We start from the raw sequence: 19,693 nt of genomic DNA on the forward strand, positions 1-19,693 counted from the left end.
ATTATTTATGTTTTAGGATACCTGAGGAAGGATTAGGAACATTGTTTGAAATGTTTGGACCAATTTTACAGGTAACTTATTAGATACTTTGTAGGCATGTTGGGCGTGTTGAAACCGGTGTATTTCTGAATCAAATGCGCCAAATAAATGGACATTTTTGGGACATAAAAAGTACATTATCGAACAAAAGGACCATTTGTGATGTTTCCGGGACATTTTGGAGTGCCAACAGAAGAAGATCTTCAAAGGTAAGGCATATAGTATATGGCTATTTCTGACGTTTGTGTCGCTACTCCTTGGTTGAAAATGATTTGTTATGCATTTGTGTGATGGATGCTGTCCTCAGATAATCGCATGGTTAGCTTTCGCCGTAAAGCCTTTTTGAAATCTGACACCTTGGCTGGATTAACAACAAGTTAAGCTTTATTTTGATGTATTGAACTTGTGATTTCATGAAAGTTTAATATTTATAGTAATTTCATTTGAATTTGGCGCTCTGCCATTTCACCGGATGTTGGCCAGGTGGGACACTACCGTTCCACTGATCTGCAGACAATATAACAATATAAAGGCAATGCTACCAAATACTTATTGAGTGTATGTAAACTTCTGTGATGAAAATAAATAAAAGCTGAAATAAATAATTCTCTACTATCATTCTGACATTTCACATTCTTAAAATAAAGTTGTGATCCTAACTGACCTAAAACAGGGAATTTGTACTAGGATTAAATGTCAGGAATTGCGAAAAACCGAGTTTAAATGTATTTGGCTAAGGTGTATGTAAACTTCTGACTTTAACTGTATGAGCCATTAACAACCACACCAGACCTAGGCTATCAAAGACCATTAGTCCCATTAACAACTTGTGCCCCTTCTCTATGATGTCTGTTGAATGGACAATCTACTATATCTTATATCTCATACATCATGCATAAAACAACAACATTTATTCTTACTCTTCCTTCACCTCAACCCATGAGTTGTGTCCCGCCACCTGCCAACCCCCATTTTGCGCTACTGCTACTCTCTGTTCATCATATAGGCATAGTCACTTTAACCATATCTGCATGTACATACTACCTCAATCAGCCTGACTAACTGGTGTCTGTATGTAGCCTCGCTACTTTTATAGCCTCGCTACTTTTATAGCCTCGCTACTGTTTTTCACTGTCTTTTAACTGTTGTTTTTATTTCTTTACTTACCTATTGTTCACCTAATACCTTTTTGCACTGTTGGTTAGAGCCTGTAAGTAAGCATTTCACTGTAAGGTCTACACCTGTTGTATTCGGCACACGTGACAAATAAACTTTGATTTGATTTGAGTTATTTTGTTTTGCCTAGACCGTAGACCTTGTTTTCAACATATATATTTTATAGCTTCTTTTTTTTAAACATTTTAGTTCCCGTCAGTATTTGAAACTGCATCCTCTGGATTTGAAACTACATCCTTGTCTGATAGACTTCCCGGTAGTGGCATTGCAGCTTCACTGCACAGATTACCGTCTCACATCTGCTGGATTGTATGGGGTTAAAGTTGAAGTCTAAAGAAGACTTTTTATGACATCACGCTTCCTCTTACCAGATAGTTGATATAGCAGCTGAGGTCAGACATGTTATACAGAAGAGCAACAAAGACTTAGAATTTCTCCCAAATGACTTCCCCATCTCCATCCTGAATTTCACAGTCAAAATTAAACACATCATTCTATATTTAGATCACATATGCCCATAATCCACTGTATATTTAGATCAGGTAGGCCTACAATGCACTTTTGAGATATTGTTCAGTTTGTCTGTGTCGTGGAATAACTCTTTGAGTTATCATTACAGAAAACCGTGACATGTCACAACCACAAACTACTGTAATAGCGCCTCATAAAACATAAATTGGCCCAATAGTTCCATAACAACCTGATAACAGCATGGAAGTATGCTATTGTATGATGTGTTATATTGAAGTGAGAAGACATTTACCGGTAATGGGGAAGGAGATACAGTTTAATAATTGTCTTTTGGAAAGTGTACTCCGTGACAATGCACAACAACAAGACAGCATTGTCGTTGTAGTGTATATTTTCTGTGGAAATGGAGAGTACCACCCACTTACTCCCTCTTTTGTTTCTCTCTTTAGAACTCAATGTGGAGTGTACCACCCACTTACCCCCTCTTTCGTTTCTCTCTTTAGAACTCAATGCACCCTATTTCCTTATTTCTTTATTACACCATGCAGAAGTAGATTAACAAATACACTGTGTGTACAAAATTGAGTTGCATCTGCTTTTGCCTTCAGAACAGACTCAATTCGTCAGGGCATGGACAAGATCCCCTAAGCTTTCCACAGGAACGCTGGCCCACAGTTGTGTCAAGTTGGACAGATGTCATCCAGGAAAGGTTGGCTACTTTGAAGATTCTCAAATATAAAATATATTTTGATTTGTTTATCACTTTTTTGGTTACTACACGATTCCATATGTGTTATTTCACCATTTTGATGTCTTCACTATTATTCCACAATGTAGAAAATTGTAAAAATGAAGAAAAACCCTTGAATGAGTAGGTGTTCTCAAACTTTTGACCGGTTGTGTAGATCATGGAAAGAGCAGGTGTTCCTAATGTTTGTACACTGGGGTATAAAGCCTGGTAAGATGATAAACCTTATCATAGTTAAAGATGATACAACTTTTTATAGTTAGTTTAGCTCCTTTTTGTACCTGAATTGATAAGTGTAGTCACACTGTATGTGATAGATTCTGATAATACTTACATGGTTAATTCATAACTTTATCTTAAATTAGATTAGAATATATTTATTTTTCCTTTGAAGGAACTTTTGGAGTGGACACTTTTTATACATTAACCTTAAAGTGCCCTACAAAGCTCAACAATGGAACTGATATTAAGATTAATAGCAAGAGCAATTCAGATAAACCTATTTACTGTGATAAAAGATAATACTTTAAAAAAATACATGATACATTAATATATAAATATTTAACTGGGTCACATAGCAATACGATTTTTATTTTTATTTGGTTACTGATCAACATTTGTACTATGAGAAAATAAATGATTCACAATTTGGAAAGCTATTTTGTTCAAAGTAACTCACAGCTTGAATGATTACAAAACATTCATATATTTTAGGCATTGCAATATACCCTGTCAACCAGAGTATGTTAATTATGCATCTTGAAATACACAGAGGACACACAAACCTCAAGGTCATTGTAAAAACACATTGTCAGAGAAAAGAGAAAGCTGTACAGCTCATTCTCCTGTGCTCTTCATTCAGTTTCCAACACGCTCTCAGGATTTTGCGGTCAATGTGACTCTTGTCGTCTAGGTGGCGATCATTGCCATAGTGAACGAAGGATCAGGGTGGCTGTCGAACCAAACAGTAGAGTCAGGGAGTAACTGAAGACACGGCTGCCCCCTGCTGGTGTGGTGAGAGTGGTTGGCCATGTGGCTTTTATTTCTGCAGTTGTTGGTCCAATTGTAGAATTCTTTAGGTCAGTTGTTTGTCCAATTGTAGAATTATTTTGGTCAGTTGTTGGTCGTATTGTAGAATTATTTTGGTCAGTTGTTGGTCGTACTGTAGAATTTCTTTGGTCAGTTGTTGGTCGTATTGTAGAATTTTTTGGGTCATTTGTTGATCCCATTGTAGAATTATGTTGCTCAGTTGTTGGTGTTGTTGTAGAATTCTGTTGGTTGAAATGGAATAATTTACATTAGGCTACATGTTAATTCAGCATTGATTCACCCCTGTTTGAAATTGAAATGAATTAGGGACAGTTTGAAATTTGCTGGGGTGGTATAATTTCTTTCATCCCAGCCAAATGTCATCTTCTGCTTGCATGCGTCTCCTCTATCAAGGTGTTTTGGTACTTCCCTAAAGGCAGAAATTCATCTAGCGTGTTAGGGGGTGATGAAACAAGGGAGCTCCGTTCATTTTCAATGAAGGGAAGAGAAGTTGGCGATGCAAGCATGCGTGAGGGCGAGTGAACAGGGTTGGGGAAAGCTGAACTTTTGTCACGTGTTTCCCGTGGCATCGCTTTGCTATTGATCGATCGAAGCCCGCTATAGTTTCCAGACCCTACTGGATTGGCTGTTGACACCTAGCATTACAAGCCTGCCAGCTTGCACCAACATGAAGGTGAAGCTAGCGTATAGTGGATCACTATTGTTATTCACTACGCTTTTCCAAGCGCTTACTATACCGCAGGTCAATATAGTCTGCCAGTCTGACTGTCTATCCTGCCCTCTATCCACCATTAGTTGCACTTAGAGTCACATCTCCCCATCTTTCATCCTTTCTTTCTCTTTTTCCCCCTGCAGACCATTGCTAAGAGTGGAATGCTAATGAGTTTAAAACATGTTCAGCTATTATTACTGAGTTAGGTTTAAGTACATTACCTGTGCCATGGTGGAGGCCAGCAGGGCCAGTGTGCAGAGTCCCAGAACCAGGTACTTCATATTGCAGAGAGGCGAGGTGTCTTATGGGTCAGATACAAGAGGAAACTGCTGTCCTGGGTTAGTCCTGGGTCTACAATCCTGGGTTTGCTATCCTTGGACTGATCTGGCTGTGTAGAGTCTGACTACAGCTGAGGGTGAGCCTGGTCTTATATAACGTCCATCCAGGAAACAACCTTGACCAGCCCACATTACAGAACGGGAGCCGCCCATGAATGCAAAGTTGCCAAAGCCTTGCCCATTAATTCGCAAAGAACATTTCTCTGTATTTCATCTGTAAACATTTGGGGCTAAAGAAGATGTATGATTGTGCAACATCAAAGGATGTCCATGCAAAAAAAAACATTTTTATTTCTCTAAAACAACGTTGGAGGCGGCTTATGGTGGAGAAATTAACATACAATTGTCTGGCAACAGCTCTGGTGAACATTCCTCCAGTCAGCATGCCAATTACACGCTCCATCAAAACTTGAGATAACTGTGGCATTGTGTGGTGTGACAAAACTGCACATTTTAGAGTGGCCTTTTATTGATCCCAGCACAAGGTGCACCTGTGTAATGATCATGCTGTTTAATCAGCATCTTGATTTGACACATTTGTCAGGTGGATGGATTATCTATGTGTACAATACATAGACTTACATAGTATTAGCAGTAATTAAAACAGATAACATTACTCTCTGTAGCATCAGATACAGTTGAAGTCGGAAGTTTACATACACCTTAGCCAAATACATTTAAACTGAGTTTTTCACAATTCCTGACATTTAATCTTAGTAAAAATTCCCTGTTTTAGGTCAGTTAAGATCAGCACTTTATTTTAAGAAGGGAAATTGTGCCACTTCTCTTGCGTTCAGTGCAAGCAGAGTCAGGGTATATGCAGCAGTTTGGGCCGCCTGGCTCGTTGCAAACTGTGTGATGACCATTTCTTCCTAACAAGGACCGTAATTAATTTACCAGAATTTTACACAACTATGACATAGCATTGAGGGTTGTGCAATGTAACCGCAATATTTAGACTTAGGGTTGCCACCCGTTCGATAAAATACGGAACGGTTCCGTATTTCACTGAAAGAATATACTTTTGTTTTCTAAATGAGTTTCCGGATTTGACTATATGACCAAAGGCTTGTATTTTTGTGGGTTTATTATAATTAAGTCTATGATTTGGTAGAGCAGTCTGACTGAGTGGAGTGGTGGTAGGCAGCAGCATGCTCGTAAACATTCATTCAAACAGTGCTTTACTGAGTTTACCAGCAGCTCTTAGCAATGCTTGAAGCACAGCGCTGTTTATGACTTCAAGCCTATCAACTCCTGAGATTAGGCTGGCAATACTAAAGTGCCTATAAGAACATCGAATAGTCAAAGGTATATGAAATACAAATGGTGTAGAGAGAAATAGTCAACGCGTCATAATTCCTATAATAACTACAACCTAAAACTTCTTAACTGGAAATATTGAAGACTCATGTGAAAAGGAAACATCAGCTTTCATATGTTCTCATGTTCTGAGCAAGGAACTTAAACATGAGCTTTTTTACATGGCACATATTGCACTTTTACTTTCTTCTCCAACACTTACTTTCTTCTTCTTGTGATTTTGCATTATTTCAACCAAATTGAACATGCTTCATTATTTGAGACTAAATGTATTTGATTTATGTATTATAATGTGTTAAAAATAAAAGTGTTCATTGTTCATTCAGTATTGTTGCTTTTTTTGTTCCTCCAATTTATTTATTTTTTCACCTTTATTTAACCAGGTAGGCAAGTTGAGAACAAGTTCTCATTTACAATTGCGACCTGGCCAAGATAAAGCAAAGCAGTTCGACACATACAACGGCACAGAGTTACACACGGAGTAAAACAAACATACAGTCAATAATACAGTATAAACAAGTCTATATACGATGTGAGCAAATGAGGTGAGAAGGGAGGTAAAGGCAAAAAAAGGCCATGGTGGCAAAGTAAATACAATATAGCAAGTAAAACACTGGAATGGTAGATTTGCAATGGAAGAATGTGCAAAGTAGAAATAAAAATAATGGGGTGCAAAATAAATAAATAAATAAAATACAGTAGGGAAAGAGGTAGTTGTTTGGGCTAAATTATAGGTGGGCTATGTACAGGTGCAGTAATCTGTGAGCTGCTCTGACAGTTGGTGCTTAAAGCTAGTGAGGGAGATAAGTGTTTCCAGTTTCAGAGATTTTTGTAGTTCGTTCCAGTCATTGGCAGCAGAGAACTGGAAGGAGAGGCAGCCAAAGAAAGAATTGGTTTTGGGGGTGACTAGAGAGATATACCTGCTGGAGCGTGTGCTACAGGTGGGAGATGCTATGGTGACCAGCGAGCTGAGATAAGGGGGGACTTTACCTAGCAGGGTCTTGTAGATGACATGAAGCCAGTGGGTTTGGCGACGAGCATGAAGCGAGGGCCAGCCAACGAGAGCGTACAGGTCGCAATGGTGGGTAGTATATGGGGCTTTGATGACAAAACGGATTGCACTGTGATAGACTGCATCCAATTTGTTGAGTAGGGTATTGGAGGCTATTTTGTAAATGACATCGCCAAAGTCGAGGATTGGTAGGATGGTCAGTTTTACAAGGGTATGTTTGGCAGCATGAGTGAAGGATGCTGTGTTGCGAAATAGGAAGCCAATTCTAGATTTAACTTTGGATTGGAGATGTTTGATATGGGTCTGGAAGGAGAGTTTACAGTCTAACCAGACACCTAAGTATTTGTAGTTGTCCACGTATTCTAAGTCAGAGCCGTCCAGAGTAGTGATGATGGACAGGCGGGCAGGTGCAGGTAGCGATCGGTTGAAGAGCATGCATTTAGTTTTACTTGTATTTAAGAGCAATTGGAGGCCACGGAAGGAGAGTTGTATGGCATTGAAGCTTGCCTGGAGGGTTGTTAACACAGTGTCCAAAGAAGGGCCAGAAGTATACAGAATGGTGTCGTCTGCGTAGAGGTGGATCAGAGACTCACCAGCCGCAAGAGCGACCTCATTGATGTATACAGAGAAGAGAGTCGGTCCAAGAATTGAACCCTATGGCACCCCCATAGAGACTGCCAGAGGTCCGGACAGCAGACCCTCCAATTTGACGCACTGAACTCTATCAGAGAAGTAGTTGGTGAACCAGGCGAGGCAATCATTTGAGAAACCAAGGCTGTCGAGTCTGCCGATGAGGATGTGGTGATTGACAGAGTCGAAAGCCTTGGCCAGATCAATGAATACGGCTGCACAGTAATGTTTCTTATCGATGGCGGTTAAGATATCGTTTAGGACCTTGAGCGTGGCTGAGGTGCACCCATGACCAGCTCTGAAACCAGATTGCATAGCAGAGAAGGTATGGTGAGATTCGAAATGGTCGGTAATCTGTTTGTTGACTTGGCTTTTGAAGACCTTAGAAAGGCATGGTAGGATAGATATAGGTCTGTAGCAGTTTGGGTCAAGAGTGTCCCCCCCTTTGAAGAGGGGGATGACCGCAGCTGCTTTCCAATCTTTGGGAATCTCAGACGACACGAAAGAGAGGTTGAACAGGCTAGTAATAGGGGTGGCAACAATTTCGGCAGATAATTTTAGAAAGAAAGGGTCCAGATTGTCTAGCCCGGCTGATTTGTAGGGGTTCAGATTCTGCAGCTCTTTCAGAACATCAGCTGAATGGATTTGGGAGAAGGAGAAATGGGGAAGGCTTGGGCGAGTTGCTGTGGGGGGTGCAGTGCTGTTGACCGGGGTAGGAGTAGCCAGGTGAAAAGCATGGCCAGCCGTAGAAAAATGCTTATTGAAATTCTCAATTATGGTGGATTTATCAGTGGTGACAGTGTTTCGTATCTTCAGTGCAGTGGGCAGCTGGGAGGAGTGTTCTTATTTTCCATGGACTTTACAGTGTCCCAGAACTTTTGAGTTAGTGTTGCAGGAAGCAAATTTCTGCTTGAAAAAGCTAGCCTTGGCTTTTCTAACTGCCTGTGTATAATGGTTTCTAGCTTCCCTGAACAGCTGCATATCACGGGGGCATCATGTTCGATGCTAATGCAGAACGCCATAGGATGTTTTTGTGTTGGTTAAGGGCAGTCAGGTCTGGGGAGAACCAAGGGCTATATCTGTTCCTGGTTCTAAATTTCTTCAATGGGGCATGTTTATTTAAGATGGTTAGGAAGGCATTTAAAAAAAATATCCAGGCATCCTCTACTGACGGGATGAGATCAATATCCTTCCAGGATACCCCGGCCAGGTCGATTAGAAAGGCCTGCTCGCTGAAGTGTTTCAGGGAGCGTTTGACAGTGATGAGTGGAGGTCGTTTGACCGCTGAGCCATTACGGATGCAGGCAATGAGGCAGTGATCGCTGAGATCTTGGACAGCAGAGGTGTATTTAGAGGGCAAGTTGGTTAGGATGATATCTATGATAATAATAATAATAATAACAATAATATGTATCGGTATCAGCGTTGAAAAACCATAATCGGTCAACCTCTAAAGTGGTCCAGATGTGTTGTACAGCATGAGGCAAATGGTGGTCACACCATATACTGACTGGTTTTCTGATCCATGCCCCTACTTATTTTTTTTTTCTTCTAACAGATACATATCTGTATTCCCAGTCATGTGAAATCCATAGATTAGTGCCTAATTCATATATTTCCATTGACTGTTGCATGTTGCCTTTATATTTTTGTTCAGTTTACTATGATGTCTTACGAGGGTCCTGAACCTCCCTATTTGTAACATTTCTACCGATATTGCCCTAAATTATATTTCCCACTGACTGACCATGTTTTTTTTAGATCCCCTAACAATACAGTGTGGACCTTGGTCAGGGAGGTGACCAAGAACCCGAGGTCACTCTGACAGAGCTACAGAGTTCCTCTGTGGAGATGGGAAAACCTCCAGAAGGACAACGGGTAGGGTTTCAGACGGAAGCCACTCCTCAGTAAAAGACACATGACATCCCGCTTGGAGTTTGCCAAAAGGCACCTAAAGGACTCTCAGACCACAAGAAACAATATTCTCTGGTTTGATGAAATGAAGATTGAACTCTTTGGCCTGAATGCTAAGCGTCATGTGTGGAGGAAACCTGGACAATACCTATGGTGAAGCAAGGTGGTGGCATCATCATGCTGTGTTGATGTTTTTCAGTGGCAGGGACTGGGATACTAGTCAGGATTGTGGCAAAGATGAATGGAGCAAAGTGCAGATGGAAACCTGCTCCAGAGCGCTCAGAACCTCAGACTGGAGCAAAGTTTCCAACATGACACTAAGCACACAGCCGAGACAGTGCTGGAGTGGCTTTGGGACAAGTCTCTGAATGTCCTTGAGTGGCCCAGCCAGACCCCGGACTTGAACCCAATCTAACTCCCTGGAGAGACCTGAAAATAGCTGTGCAGCGATGCACCCCATCCAACCTGACAGAGCTTGAGAGGATCTCCAGAGAAGAATGGGAGAAACTCCCCAAATACAGGTTTGCCAAGCGTGTAGCTTCATACCCAAGAAGATGACCTGTTTTTTCTTTGTCATTAAGTGATATTGCGTGAAGATTGATGATAGGGAAAAAAACTATTCAATCCATTTTAGAATAAGGCTGTAATGTAACAAAGTGGAAAAAGTCAAGTGATCTGAATACTTTCCAAATGCATTGTATGTACATATGGGTAGGGTTAAAGCGACTGGGCAACAGGATATATAATAAACAGTTAACAGCAGTGTATGTGATGAGTCAAAAGAGTTAGTGCAAAAAGGGTCAATGCAGATAGTTAAATAGCTAATCAATAGCTAGCCAGACTAACAATTTAGCAGTCTTATGGCTTGGGGGGGCTGCTGTTCATGGTCCTGTTTGTTCCAGAGTTGGTGCATCGGTTTCCTCTGATGATCTCAATGTTGATGGGACATGGTTCGTCAAGACCTCCAACAGCCGAAGCTAAGTAGTAACGTTAACATGATGCCTTCTAATTGCAGTCGCTGTACTCATAATATACAGGAGAACGATTGCCCTACGGCGAGGATAGTTGACGCAATCGTTAGGAAGGGTAATTTAAGTGTAGGAAAGGATGAAAAGGCGTCTGTGCCACCAGTAAGTACAGATAGTAGTATAAATCCCTTCGCACGGTCCCCGCCGCCGGACAAATTTCTCATGGCTTCTGGAGGGAAATGCCGTATGAATGCTCAACTGGTGTCGCTCATTCAGCCGACCAAAACTTTCAACCGGTTCTCCCCATTAAGCAGCGAGTCGGAGTCTAAGGCCAAGCCTTCTCTGGTCTCTCCTCTTCCCTTTACGGAGCCTGAGACGCCGAAGCCTCCCACCATTAGCTCTGACAAATTGAAAACCCTAGTCATTGGCGACTCCATTACCTGTAGTATTAGACTTAAAACAAATCATCCAGCGATCATACACTGTTTACCAGGGGGCAGGACTACCGACATTAAGGCTAATCTGAAGATGGTGCTGGCTAAAGATAAACGGGCGAGTGTAGAGAGTACAGGGATATTGTTATGCACGTCGGAAGCAAAGACGTTAGGATGAAACAGTCAGAGGTCACCAAGCGCAACATAGCTTCAGCGTGTAAATCAGCTAGAAAGATGTGTCGGCATCGAGTAATTGTCTCTGGCCCCCTCCCAGTTAGGGGGAGTGATGAGCTCTACAGCAGAGTCTCACAACTCAAGCGCTGGTTGAAAATGGTTTTCTGCCCCTCCCAAAAGATAGAATTTGTAGATAAAAGTATTTTTGGGACTCACCCACAAACAGGACCAAGCCTGGCCTGTTGAGGAGTGACAGACTCCATCCTAGCTTGAGGGGTGCTCTCATCTTATATATAAACATAGATAGGGCTCCCTTAGCTCCACAATGAAATATGGTGCAGGCCAGGCAGCTGACTGTTAGCCAGCCTGCCAGCTTAGTGGAGTCTGCCACTAGCACAGTCAGTGTAGTCAGCTCAGCTATCCCCATTGAGACTGTGTCTGTGCCTTGACCTAGGTTGGGGAAAACTAAACATGGCGGTGTTCGCCTAAGCAATCTCACTAGAATAAAGACCTCCTCCATTCCTGCCATTATTGAAAGAGATTGTGATACCTCACATCTCAAAATAGGGCTACTTAATGTTAGATCCCTCACTTCCAAGACCGTTATAGTCAATGAACTAATCACTGATCATAATCTTGATGTGATTGGCCTGACTGAAACATGGCTTAAGCCTGATGAATTTACTGTGTTAAATGAGGCCTCACCCCCTGGTTACACTAGTGACCATATCCCACGCGCATCCCGCAAATGCGGAGGACATTTACGACATTTACGAAAACCCACAACGTTTTCGTCTTTTGAGCTTCTAGTCATGAAATCTTTGCAGCCTACTCAATCACTTTTTATAGCTACTGTTTACAGGCCTCCTGGGCCATATACAGCGTTCCTCACTGAGTTCCCTGAATTCCTATTGGACCTTGTAGTCATAGCAGATAATACTATAATTTTTGGTGACTTTAATATTTACATGGAAAAGTCCACAGACCCACTCCAAAAGGCTGGTCCAACATGTCTCCGGACCTACTCACTGCCACAGTCATACTCTGTGCCCATTTTTGTCCCATGGAATAAATGTTGTGGATCTTAATGTTTTTCCTCAAAATCATGGACTATCGGACCACCTTTTTATTACGTTTGCAATTGCAAATGATCTGCTCAGACCCCAACCAAGGAACATCAAAAGTGCTATAAATTCTCAAACACAAAGATTCCTTGATGCCCTTCCAGACTCCCTCTGCCTACCCAAGGACGTCAGAGGACAAAAATCAGTTAACCACCTAACTGAGGAACTCAATGTAACCTTGCGCAATACCCTAGATGCATTTGTCGTAAGAAACTAGCTCCCTGGTATACAGAAAATACCCGAGCTCTGAAGCAAGCTTCCAGAAAATTGGAACGGAAATGGCGCCACACCAAACTGGAAGTCTTCCGACTAGCTTGGAAAGACAGTACCGTGCAGTATCAAAGAGCCCTCACTGCTGCTCGATCATCCTATTTTTCCAACCTAAAGTAGGAAAAATAAGAACAATCCGAAATGTATTTTTGATACTGTCGCAAAGCTAACTAAAAAGCAGCATTCCCCAAGAGAGGATGGCTTTCACTTCAGCAGTAATAAATTCATTAACTTCTTTGAGGAAAAGATCATGATCATTAGAAAATTATGGACTCCTCTTTAAACCTCCGTATTCCTCCAAAGCTCAGTTGTCCTGAGTCTGCACAACTCTGCCAGGACCTAGGATCAAGGGAGACACTTAAGTGTTTTAGTACTATATCTCTTGACACAATGATGAAAATAATCATGGCCTCTAAACCTTCAAGCTGCATACTGGACCCTATTCCAACTAAACTACTGAAAGAGCTGCTTCCTGTGCTTGGCCCTCCTAAGTTGAACATAATAAATGGCTCTCTATCCACCGGATGTGTACAAAACTCACTAAAAGTGGCAGTAATAAAGCCTCTCTTGAAAAAGCCAAACCTTGACCCAGAAAATATAAAGAACTATATCGAATCTCCTATTCCTCTCAAAAATGTTAGAAAAAGCTGTTGCGCAGCATCTCACTGCCTTCCCGAAGACAAGCAATGTATATGAAATGCTTCAGTCTGGTTTTAGACCCCATCATAGCACTGAGACTGCACTTGTGAAGGTGGTAAATTACATTTTAATGGCGTCAGACCGAGACTCTGCATCTGTCCTCGTGCTCCTAGACCTTAGTGCTGCTTTTGATACCATCGATCTTTTGGAGAGATTGGAAACCCAAATTGGTCTACATGGACAAGTTCTGGCCTGGTTTAGACCTTATATGTCGTACAGATATCAGTTTGTCTCTGTGAATGGTTTGTCCTCTGACAAATCAACTGTAAATTCCGGTGTTCCTCAAGGTTCCGTTTTAGGTCCACTATTGTTTTCACAGTATATTTTACCTATTGGGGATGTCATTCGAAAACATAATGTTAACTTTCACTGCTATGCGGATGACACACAGCTATACATTTCAATGAAACATGGTGAAGCCCCAAAATTGCCCTTGCTGGAAGCCTGTGTTTCAGACAGGAAACTTGTTGGAAGCTTGTGTTTCAGAGCTGCAAACTTTCTACTTTTAAACTCGGACAAAACAGAGATGCTTGTTCTAGGTCCCAAGAAACAAAGAGATCTTCTGTTGAATCTGACAATTAATCTTGATGGTTGTAGTCATCTCAAATAAAACTGTGAAGGACATAGGCCTTACTCTGGACCCTGATCTCTCTTTTGACAAACATATCAAGATTGTTTCAAGGACAGCTTTTTTCCAGAAGCGTAACATTGCTAAGATCATACATTTTCTGTCCAATATTGATGCAGAAAAATGTATCCATGCTTTTGTTACTTCTAGGTTAGACTACTGCAATGCTCTACTTTCCGGCTACCCGGATAAAGCACTAAATAATTTTCAGTTACTGCTAAATACGACTGATAGAATCCTGAGTAGAACCAAAAATGTTGATCATATTACGCCAGTGCTAGCCTCCCTACACTGGCTTCCTGTTAAGGCAAGGGCTGATTTCAAGGTTTTACTGCTAACATACAAAGCTTTACATGGGCTTGCTTCTTCCTATCTTTCAGATTTGGTCCTGCCGTACATACAGTGGGGCAAAAAAGTATTTAGTCAGCCACCAATTGTGCAAGTTCTCCCACTTAAAAAGTGAGAGAGGCCTGTAATTTTCATCATAGGTACACTTCAACTATGAGAGACAAAATTAGAAAAAAAATCCAGAAAATCACATTGTAGGATTTTTAATTAATTTATTTGCAAATGATGGTGGAAAATAAGTATTTGGTCACCTACAAACAAGCAAGATTTCTGGCTCTCACTTCTTCTTTAAGAGGCTCCTCTGTCCTCCACTCGTTACCTGTATTAATGGCATCTGTATGAACTTGTTATCAGTATAAAAGACACCTGTCCACAACCTCAAACAGTCACACTCCAAATTCCACTATGGCCAAGACCAAAGAGCTGTCAAAGGACACCAGAAACAAAATTGTAGACCTGCACCAGGCTGGGAAGTGAGAATCTGCAATAGGCAAGCAGCTTGGTTTGAAGAAATCAACTGTGGGAGCAATTATTAGGAAATGAAGATATACAAGACCACTGATAATCTCCCTCGATCTGGGGCTCCACGCAAGATCTCACCCCGTGGGGTCAAAATGATCACAAGAACGGTGAGCAAAAATCCCAGAACCACACGGGGGGACCTAGTGAATGACCTGCAGAGAGCTGGGACCAAAGTAACAAAGCCTACCATTGGTAACACACTACGCCGCCAGGGACTCAAATCCTGCAGTGCCAGGCGTGTCCCCCTGCTTAAGCCAGTACATGTCCAGGGCCGTCTGAAGTTTGCAAGAGAGCATTTGGATGATCCAGAAGAAGATTGGGAGAATGTCATATGGTCAGATGAAACCAAAATAGAACATTTTGGTAAAAACTCAACTCGTCGTGTTTGGAGGACAAAGAATGCTGAGTTGCATCCAAAGAGCACCATACCTACTGTGAAGCATGGGGGTGGAAACATCATGCTTCGGGGTTGCTTTTCTGCAAAGGGACCAGGACGACTGATCCGTGTAAAGGAAAGAATGAATGGGGCCATGTATCGTGAGATTTTGAGTGAAAACCTCCTTCCATCAGCAAGGGCATTGAAGATGAAACGTGGCTGGGTCTTTCAGCATGACAAACACACCGCCCGGGCAACGAAGGAGTGGCTTCGTAAGAAGCATTTCAAGGTCCTGGAGTGGCTTAGCCAGTCTCCAGATCTCAACCCCATAGAAAATCTTTGGAGGGAGTTTAAAGTCCGTGTTGCCCAGCAACAGCCCCAAAACATCACTGCTCTAGAGGAGATCTGCATGGAGGAATGGGCCAAAATACCAGCAACAGTGTGTGAAAACCTTGTGAAGACTTACAGAAAACGTTTGACCTCTCATTGCCAACAAAGGGTATATAACAAAGTATTGAGATAAACTTTTGTTATTGACCAAATACTTACCATAATACCATAATTTGCAAATAAATTCATTAAAAATCCTACAATGTGATTTTCTGGATTTTTTTTTCTCATTTTGTCTGTCATAGTTGAAGTGTACCTATGATGAGAATTACAGGCGTCTGTCATCTTTTTAAGTGGGAGAACTTGCACAATTGGTGGCTGACTAAATACTTTTTTGCCCCACTGTACCTACACGTACGCTACGGTCACAAGACGCAGGCCTCCTAATTGTCCCTAGAATTTCTAAGCAAACAACTGGAGGCAGGGCTTTCTCCTATAGAGCTCAATTTTTATGGAATGGTCTGCCTACCCATGTGAGAGACACAGAATCGGTCTCAACCTTATAGTCTTTATTGAAGACTCATCTCTTCAGTAGGTCCTATGATTGAGTGTAGTCTGGCCCAGGAGTGTGAAGGTGAACGGAAAGGCACTGGAGCAACGAACCGCCCTTGCTGTCTCTGCCTGGCCGGTTCCCCTCTCTCCACTGGGACTCTCGGCCTCTAACCCTATTACAGGGGCCGAGTCACTGGCTTACTGGTGCTCTTCCATGCCGTTACTAGGAGGGGTGTGTCACTTGAGTGGGTGGAGTCACTGACGTGGTCTTCCTGTCTGGGTTGGCTCCCCGCCTTGGGTTGTGCTGTGGCGGAGATCTTTGTGGGCTATACTCGGCGTTGTCGCAGGATGGTAAGTTGGTGGTTGAAGATATCCCTCTAGTGGTGTGGGGGCTGTGCTTTGGCAAAGTGGGTGGGGTTATATCCTGCCTGTTTGGCCCTGTCCGGGGGTATCATCGGATGGGGCCACAGTGTCTCCTGACCCCTCCTGTCTCAGCCTCCAGTATTTATGCTGCAGTAGTTTATGTGTCGTGGGGCTAGGGTCAGTCTGTTATATCTGGAGTATTTTTCCAGTGTCCTGTGTGAATTTAAGTATGCTCTCTCTAATTCTTTCTTTCTTTCTCTCTCACGGGGGACCTGAGCCCTAGGACCATGCCCCAGGACTACCTGGCATGATGACTCCTTGCTGTTCCCAGTCCACCAGGCCGTGCTGCTGCTCCAGTTTCAACTGTTCTGCCTGCGGCTATAGAACCCTGACCTGTTCACCGGACGTGCTACCTGTACCAGACCTGCTGTTTTCAACTCTCTAGAGACAGCAGGAGCGGTAGAGATACTCTCAATGATCGGCTATGAAAAGCCAACTGACATTTACTCCTGAGGTGCTGACCTGTTGCACCCTCGACAACCACTGTGATTATTATTTTTTGACCATGCTGGTCATTTATGAACATTTGAACATCTTGGCCATGTTCTGTTATAATCTCCACCCGGCACAGCCAGAAGAGGACTGGCCACCCTCATAGCCTGGTTCCTCTCTAGGTTTCTTCCTAGGTTTTGGCCTTTCTAGGGAGTTTTTCCTAGCCACCGTGCTTCTACACCTGCATTGCTTGCTGTTTGGGGTTTTAGGCTGGGTCTCTTTACAGCACTTTGAGATATCAGCTGATGTAAAGAGGGCTATATAAATAAATTTGACTGCCATGCGGTAGCAGAGAGAACAGTCTATGACTTGGGTGGCTGGAGGTTTCTGGAGTCTTTGGTAATTTTTAGGGTCTTCCTCTGACACCGCCTGGTATAGGTCTGGGATGGCAGGAAGCTCGGCCCCAGTGATGTACTGGGCCGTAAGCACTATCCTATGTAGTTTTGTGGTCTGGTGCCAAGTAGTTGGCATACCAAGCGGTAATGCAGCCAGTCAAGATGCTCTCAATGCTGCAGCTGTAAACCTTTTTTGAGTATCTGAGGGCCCATGCCGAATCTTTCCAACCTCCTGAAGGTGAAGAGTTGTTGTCATGACCTCTTCACAACTGCTTTGGTGTGTGTGGACCATGATAATTCCTTTGTGATGTGGACCCCGGGGAACTTGAAGCTCACGACCTGATCCACTTCAGCCCCTGTCAATGTGGATAGTGGCATACTCAGCCCTCCGTTTCCTGTAGTGCACGATCAACTCCTTTGTCTTGCTGACACTGAGGGAGAGGTTGTTGTCTTGGCACCACACTGACAGGTCTCTGACCTTCTCCCTGTAGGAGAGAAGTGTCGTCAGTGATCAGGCCTACGACCGGCAATCTTAATGATGGTGTTGGAGTAGTGCACGGCCATACAATCGAGGGTGAAAAGGGAGTACAGGAAGGGACTAAGTACGCATCCCTGAGAGGCCCCCATGTTTAGGCCAGCCCATCAGGAAGTCCAGGATCCAGTTGCAGAGGGATGTGTTTAATTCCAGGGTCCTTAGCATAGTTATGAGCTTGGAGAGAACTATGGTGTTGAACACTGAGCTGTAGTCAATGAACAGCATTCTCACGTTGGTATTCCCTTTGTTCAGATGTGAAAGGGCAGTGTGAAGTGCAATAAAGATTGCTCATCTGTGGATCTGTTGAGGCGGTATGCAATTTGGAGTTGGTCCAGGCTTTCTGGGATGATGTTGTTGGCGTAAGCCATCACCAGCCTTTCAAAGCGTTTCATGGCTACAGGTGTGAGTGCTATGGGGCGATAGTAATTGGGACAGGTGACATTGGTGTTCTTAGGCACAGGGACTATTGTGGTCTGCTTGAAACATGTAGGTATTACAGACTGGGTCAGTGAGAGGTTGAAAATGGCAGTGTAGATGCTTTCCAGCTGGTCAGCGCATACTCTGAGTACGAGTCCTGGTAATCTGCCTGGCCCTGCAGCCTTGTGAAATTGAACCTGTAAAGCTCTTATTCACATTGGGTATGGAGAGCGTGATCACACAGTCGTCTGAAACAGCTGGTGCTCTCATGCATGGTTCAGTGTTGCTAGCCTCGAAGCGAGCATAGAAGATATTTAGCTCGTCTGGTAGGCTCACGTCCCTGAAATTTTTTATATCATCCAATATTCTCTATCTGCAACTTGTTATGGTACTTGGGCTGCTATAACATTTGGTTTGAACTAACTCTGAGGATTTAGGCATGCTTTTTAAAACATTCTGCCATAAAGGCCCTTCCACTGCCAGTGTTTCACTAGCAGCTATGCTAATGCTGGCTGTGGGGTAATTAAATAAATAATATTTTTGGTCATTTTCTCTCAAGATCAATGGATGAGTCACTTTTTGTTAATAGAAATAACACATATTTCAAAGTCTGGTGTACCGCCCCTTTAAATGGCAGTCATTTTTACCACATAAAATAGGCCAGAATTAGTACTTACTTCAAAATGAAGAAAAAAAACTGAATGGTACTACAATTCAGTACAATGGTACTACTTAACAAGTGTGTCTTTTATTTACAACTACAGTACAATCAAACATTTTTATATATATTTTTTAGCGTGTGCTAGTGATGATGTTTTCAGCCATTTTGCACATGGTGATATGCATGTTCATGGTCTTTTTATAAGGTTGAAGGGACCAGTCATTGGTAGTGGTGAAAATAGGGGAAGGGCTCAGTGCTTGTCATTTTGATCAGTCTGTTGAGAGTTTCAGTCCCAAAGCATCTTCATAGCTCCTTCATACAATGTCCATGCCTAATGAATAGTATACACAGCTCACCTACTACAATTTCCACCTTTATATAGCACTTTCATTATTATCACTTACTATTACTAAGCCTGCACCTGTGAAACTGTACACAGATATGTTTTTTTTTCAGTTGTTAGTGAATGACTGTGAAGTAGAGTACTCTTCCAGTAAAGTGTTCCACAGGGCTCTGTTCTTATTCCTATACCATTTGGATTATTATGGCCATCAGGGGCCCCAGGAGGAGACTGTAAGAGCCCGACAGGGCTGCGGTGCCTCCATGAGGTGTGGGCGACATATGGTTGGCAGCAGTTATGTTGTTCTGCTTTGCTGTGGTATAATCAGTGGTCTGCAGGGACACATTGGTTGTGGTAGTCGTGGCGGTTACTAGAGTTGAGTGTGTGGACTGCGTACCAAGGGTTGTGGCGGCCGTTGTTGTATGGTTGGAGACAGATATGGTAGGAGGTCCCATGGTAACGTTACTGCTGATGTTGTTATTGGAGGTTGTCATTGGAAACGTGGTGTTCTCTGAGGGTTGGTTGCTGACTGGGTTTGATGGGATGGTTTCTGGTACTGTCATAGTGTTTGAAGGGGTAACAGTTGCGCTGGTAGTTATGTTGGTAGCCTGTCAAAGATCAAAGGAGAAAGATATATCCGATAACATATTATTAT

At 42.6% G+C, this 19,693-nt stretch overlaps 1 long non-coding RNA gene across 1 annotated transcript; it reads right to left on the reverse strand.

Moving 5' to 3' along the window:
- Positions 1–3,004: 3,004 nt before the first annotated feature.
- On the reverse strand, positions 3,005–4,620 carry LOC112264883. The gene is made up of 2 exons (XR_002955690.2): positions 4,418–4,620; positions 3,005–3,705 (listed from the first exon to the last, which is right to left on the reverse strand). It is a non-coding gene; the product is annotated as an uncharacterized LOC112264883 (long non-coding RNA).
- Between the last annotated feature and the right edge of the window lie 15,073 nt (positions 4,621–19,693).

This window comes from Oncorhynchus tshawytscha, linkage group LG13 (genome assembly GCF_018296145.1).
Source record: "Oncorhynchus tshawytscha isolate Ot180627B linkage group LG13, Otsh_v2.0, whole genome shotgun sequence".
In the NCBI taxonomy this organism is placed as follows: domain Eukaryota; kingdom Metazoa; phylum Chordata; class Actinopteri; order Salmoniformes; family Salmonidae; genus Oncorhynchus; species Oncorhynchus tshawytscha.